The sequence below is a fragment of the Megascapheus bottae genome, chromosome 5, assembly GCF_031878675.1.
Source record: "Megascapheus bottae isolate mThoBot1 chromosome 5, mThoBot2.hap1, whole genome shotgun sequence".
Classification (NCBI taxonomy): domain Eukaryota; kingdom Metazoa; phylum Chordata; class Mammalia; order Rodentia; family Geomyidae; genus Megascapheus; species Megascapheus bottae.
The window spans coordinates 68341178-68346728 of NC_143513.1; the positions used below are offsets into that span (position 1 = coordinate 68341178).

General features: G+C 45.4%; 1 long non-coding RNA gene across 1 annotated transcript; it reads right to left on the reverse strand.

The window, feature by feature from the left end:
* Positions 1–2983: 2983 nt before the first annotated feature.
* On the reverse strand, positions 2984–5328 carry LOC150063566 (uncharacterized). The gene is made up of 3 exons (XR_016535442.1): positions 5267–5328; positions 3870–4037; positions 2984–3173 (listed from the first exon to the last, which is right to left on the reverse strand). It is a non-coding gene; the product is annotated as an uncharacterized LOC150063566 (long non-coding RNA).
* Between the last annotated feature and the right edge of the window lie 223 nt (positions 5329–5551).

The following is a 5551-nucleotide window of genomic DNA, read 5'->3' on the forward strand; positions in this document are numbered from 1 at the left end:
GATCTGAGGATCAAGGTTCAAAGCCAGCCCAGACACTAAAAAAAGAGAGACTCTCATTTCCAATTAACCACCAGAAAATTGGTTCAAGGGGTAGGACAGTAGCCTTGAGCTGAAGAGCTCAGGGACAGTGCCCAGGCCCAGAGTTCAAGTCCCACAATTGACAAAAAAAAAAAAAAAAAAAAAAAAAAAGGAAGATACTGGAAAGCTAGGTGCTGGTGCCATAATCATAGCTACTCAGGAAGCTGAGACTTGAGGATCACACCTGCAAGACAACCTAGGCAAGAAGGCCTATCTTCAGTGAACCCTTACCGTGCTGTCCACAGGGTCCCAGCTACTGCATCCAGACCCCAGGTGGTGGCAGCTCTCAGGAGGTTTTGGTGCCAGGAGTAATAATGCTGCGTGAGCACCCTCCACAGCCCACCTAGATGCCTGGTGTGTGAAGAACTGAATGGGCGCATGGGGCCAGCAGAGTAACCTGTGCCATTCAGTCTTCACCACAACCACAATCCCTCAGTAACCTCATCCGCTTAATAGTGTGCCATTCAGAAGTCTTCAGTATATTTATAAAGTTATATATCCATCACCATATCTAATTTAGAACACTTTTATTATCCCTAAAAGAGACAAGTTTTTTTTAGAGACAAGTTTTTTTAAAACACTTTTTCACAAAAATAACTTGAAGCAAAATATACACAATGAAGTTTACACAGAAAAACCAAGAGTATGACAGGTGTAGTGACTCAAGCCTGTAATCTTAGCTACTCAGGAGACTAAGATCTGAGGATTGAGGTTTAAAGCCAGCCCAAGCACAAAAGGACCTGAGACTATTATCTCCAATTAACCTCTAGAAAACAGGAAGTGGGGCTTGGCTCAAGGGTAGGGTGGTAGCCTTGAGCTGAAGAGCTCAGACACTGCCCAGACTCGGGTAGGGCGGTAGCCTTGAGCTCAGGGACAGCGCCCAGGCCCAGTTCAAGCCCCATGACACACAAAAAAAAAGAAAGAAAGAAAGAAAGAAAGAAAGAAAGAAAGAAAGAAAGAAAGAAAGAAAGAAGAAAAGAAAAACCAAGAGTAGGTCAAAGACCAAAGGAAATCACATAGCTGCCAACTCGGGGTAAGCAGAGTGAAATGATGGTACTTTCTTTTCACACCTCCAGAGGCTGAGTGGTCCAGGCTCTAGGATGCTCAGAAGGCACCTGATACTCAAAATTCAAACAAAATGACTGATCAAGAATGTATGATGCATTTCCCATTTGCTGAGATGGTGTCCAGAGCTATGACTGAGTTCTCCCTGGCATCTCAACGGAATCACTAAGGCAGGAACTGTCCCCACAGCAGGGAGCCTGCCCAATGCTTCCCAGGTATCTCCAGGGACATGGTCTTAGGGAAGGGCTTAAAGATTTTTGCCTTCTCTTTCCTGTCTTCCTGTGTATCCACAATCCTCCATCCCCAATCGCAGAGGGTCTGGACCAGACAAAATGGAAGTATCACATCCATGAAGCAGAGGCATACCTGCCCCACAGTTAGGGATCCAGTGTAACTGAACTCAAGTTTGTGATTGAAGCTTCTGAGTGGATGGACTTAATGATGGGGTATATTTACAGCAAAGGAATTCTTGAAAAATGTCCTCAAGGATGGGACTGGGAATGGGGCTTAGAGGTAGAGTGCTTGCCTAGCATGCATGAAATCCTGGGTTCAATTCCTTAGTACCACATACACAGAAAAAGCCAGGAATAGTACTGTGGATCAAGTGATAGAGTGCTAGCTTGTGCAAGAGAAGCTCGGGGACAGCTTCCAGGTCCTGAATTCAAGCCCTGTGACTGACAAAAAAAAAAAAAAAATATATATATATATATATATATATATATATATGCATGCCTGTAATCCTAATTACTCAGGAGGCTGAGATCTGAGAACTGTAGTTCAAAGCCAACCTAGGCAGAAAAGTCCATGAGATTTATCTCCAATTAGCCACCAGAAAAGCCGAAGTAGAGCTTTGGCCAAAAGTGGTAGAGTACTACCCCTGGGCATAAAAGTTCAGGGACAGTGCCCAAGCCCTAAATTCATGAAAGAACGAAAGAAAGAAAGAAAGAAAGAAAGAAAGAAAGAAAGAAAGAAAGAAAGAAAGAAAGAAAGAAAGAAAGAAAGAGGGGCCGGGAGTTTGGCCTAGTGGTTAAAGTGCTTGCCTAGCATGCACGAAGACCCGGGTTCGATTCCTTGGTACCACATACATAGAAAAAAGCCGGAAGTGGTGCTGTGGCTCAAGTGGTAGAGCTCTAGCCTTGAGAAAGTCCAAGGACAGTGCTCAGGCCCTGAGCTCAAGCCCAGGACTAGCAAAAAAAAAAAAAAAAGAAAGAAAGAAAGAAAGAAAGAAAGAAAGAAAGAAAGAAAGAAAGAAAAGAAGCAGCAGCAGCTCAGGGACAGTGTGCAGACCCTGAGTTCAAGCACCAGGACAGGCATCAAAAAAAAAAAAGGAAAAACAAACAAACAAACAAAAAAACCCAACAACAACATGGAGATGGGAACCCCTGCCTACAGCCTCCTCCCTTCACAACCTCCACTGACAGTTGTCTTTCCTCCTCTGTTCAACGCGTTCTGTACCTACTCCCACCCCGCCCCCATGCCTCCCTCAGAAGAGCTGGATGCAGAAGGCTGGCTTTCAGGTGGCAGGGGCCTCACCAGGGCTGAGCAAAAATGCAAGAGAGCCTCCAAAAGCATTTGCTGGCAGAGCTGGGCAGGGGCTCTGACTGGGAAGAGTAAGCCCTCATTGGACTGGGAGTTTGGCCTAGTGGTTAAAGTGCTTGCCTAGCATGCATGAATACCCGGGTTCGATTCTTCGGTACCACATACATAGAAAAAAGCCAGAAGTGGTGCTGAGACTCAAGTGGTAGAGCTCTAGCCTTGAGAAAGTCCAAGGACAGTGCTCAGGCCCTGAGCTCAAGCCCAGGACTGGCAAAAAAAAAAAAAAAAAAGAGTAAGCCCTCATTGCTCTGCAGACTTCTAGGTCCACTGTCCACTTTTTTTCCATCAGCCTCTCATCTCAGGATCAACCCAGTGTAGACAGGATCTCCACTCCTGGAAGGTCTGGGTCACATCTGGGAAACTTCTGCAGATCTTCAAGAACCCATATCCTGGAGTTGTGCACTTTCCACTTGCTGTAGGCTGGATTGAAGCATCTGCAATATGACAAGACATCCACGAAATGGAAAGAAGTTGCTCTGTGCTTATATTTTTATTATCATAAAGTCAGGTAAAGAGTACACTTTTTTTGGAGTACACTCCAAAAAGAGTACACTCTTTTTTTTTATTTTTATTTTTCAAAAACAACACACAGAAATGACGGGGCAAAGGGTCATCAAATGTGATAGTGGCTCTCACTGGACACTACGCTAAAAATAAACTATATAACCAGTGGGTAGAGATGGGGGAAAAACTGGAAAAGAGGAAGAAATACACTCTTTACCTGACTTAAGTAACTGTATACCACCTTTATAATACTATGAAAATAGAAATTTTAAAACAACAATAAAAGCCGGTGCTAGTGGCTCACGCCTGTAATCCTAGGTACTAGGAGGCTGAGTTCTGAGGATTATGGTTCAAAGCCCGCCTGGGGACTAAAATTCGTGAGACTCTTATCCCCAACTAACCACTAGAAACCCAGAAATTGTGCTGTTGCTCAAGAGGTAGGGTAGTAGCCTTGAGCTAAAGAGCTCAGGGACAATGCCCAGGCCCAGAATTTAAGCCCCATGACCTACAAAAAGGAAAAAGAAAAAAATACACTATAAATGCCCAGTTCTTTTGTGTGTGATCTGATTTAGCATTACCTGAGGCTAGCACCGGCTACAGAATACCAAACACCTTGGAGAACTCACCCCTTCTCAACCAGCCATCAAGTCCCATCCACAGACGCGGGCTGCCCTCAGCAGCCCTAAGCTTCTGCTCTCAGTGATCAGAGGCACCAAGAACTATGAAGCTCAAATACTGAAAACAGCTTCATCTTCCCATCCTCAGCTTTCTTCATCCAGGTCTCCAGTTTCAACCTGTGCAAAGGGATCAGACATTTCCAGTAATGGAATGGACTAGATTTCCTGAATGACCTTCCCCACAAAGCCCAAATGATCAAAAGATATGTGCCCCCTCCTACCACCTTCCCACCACTCCTTTTCTGGGGATGGAATCCAGGGTTTTACCCATACCACACAAACTCTGCCACTGAGCCACATGCCCAACTCCCCAAAAGTGCATTTTTAAACATTTCTTTAAATGTATAAATAACCCACAAAAAGATTCTTGGTACTCAGGTGCAGCTTAAAGAACAGACCTCTGGAGAAAATGTTAGAATCTGGGGCCGGGAGTTTGGCCTAGTGGTAGAGTGCTTGCCTAGCATGCATGAAGACCTGGGTTCGATTCCTCGGCACCACATACATAGAAAAAAAAAAAGCCAGACGTGGTGAAGTGGTGCTGAAGCTCAAGTGGTAGAGCTCTAGCCTTGAGAAAGTCCAAGGACAGTGCTCAAGCCCAGGACTGGCAAAAAAAAAAAAAAGTTAGAATCTGTCCAAGATTCTGCAGGGATGGACTGCTTAGTTCATGGCCTATAAGTTTCAATACTGTCCAGGTGAATATGTCTCAACTAAAGTCACCCAATCTTCCCTTGAGCTTCAGCCTGTCTTCTCTGTTCCTACCCTTGTACAATTGATTTTCTTCTAAACATAGAATGGTTGACTTCTTCTCAAATGTCAACCTGCTATTTGTAAACTATCATTTGACTGGCCTTGAACTCCAGAACTTCCTGCCTGTCTCCGAAGTGCAATGATTCTGGGTGTGCACCCATTATGGATGCTGTCTACATTCGGGCCTGGTTCAGGCCGGCTTTCTACCAACACTTTGAGCCAGACAGTTGTTTGTTGAAAAGGACCATCGTTGTATGTAAGATGTTGCGCAATGCCCTTGGCTCCCACCCACTAGCTGTCAGGGACACGTCCCCTCTACGTAAGCAATAACACCTAGACACTGCTAGATGTCCCTAGGAGGGGGCAAAATTGCCTCCCATTGAAATTTTGTGCTGGCCTAGCATGCCAATCATAAGCTCTGCTACCCTACTGCCAAGTGACTCAAGTGGGATCCTGACATACTCTAGTGCCAATATCCAGCCCATTATCAGTTCAGTGTCCAATCTTCATCTCTCATTGTCCCCTTAGGCAAACCTCATGGGTCTATAACTTCTTCCTTCATGCCTTCCTCTTCTCTCCTCAAAGCCTGCTGGACTCACCAGTTCTGGATCTATACCACATTCTCTTCTCCCCTCCATCCTCACTGCTGTTGAGGCCACCCTTTCCAGCCAGCTGGAAGCAGAAGAAAGGCCTGCTTTTATTGGATACTTAAAAGGTGCCCCTGGCAGCCTGCTCTGGGAGAATATGGAGTCCTTAGTCTCAGGCTGGAGCCAGCTGCCAGCCTTGGCCCTGGCTTGAACCCCCCTTTTGAAGGTCAAGACCAGGTAAGCCTTCCTGACCTCCTAGGATTCACTGGCTACCTGCCATGAGAGTCCTTGCAAGAT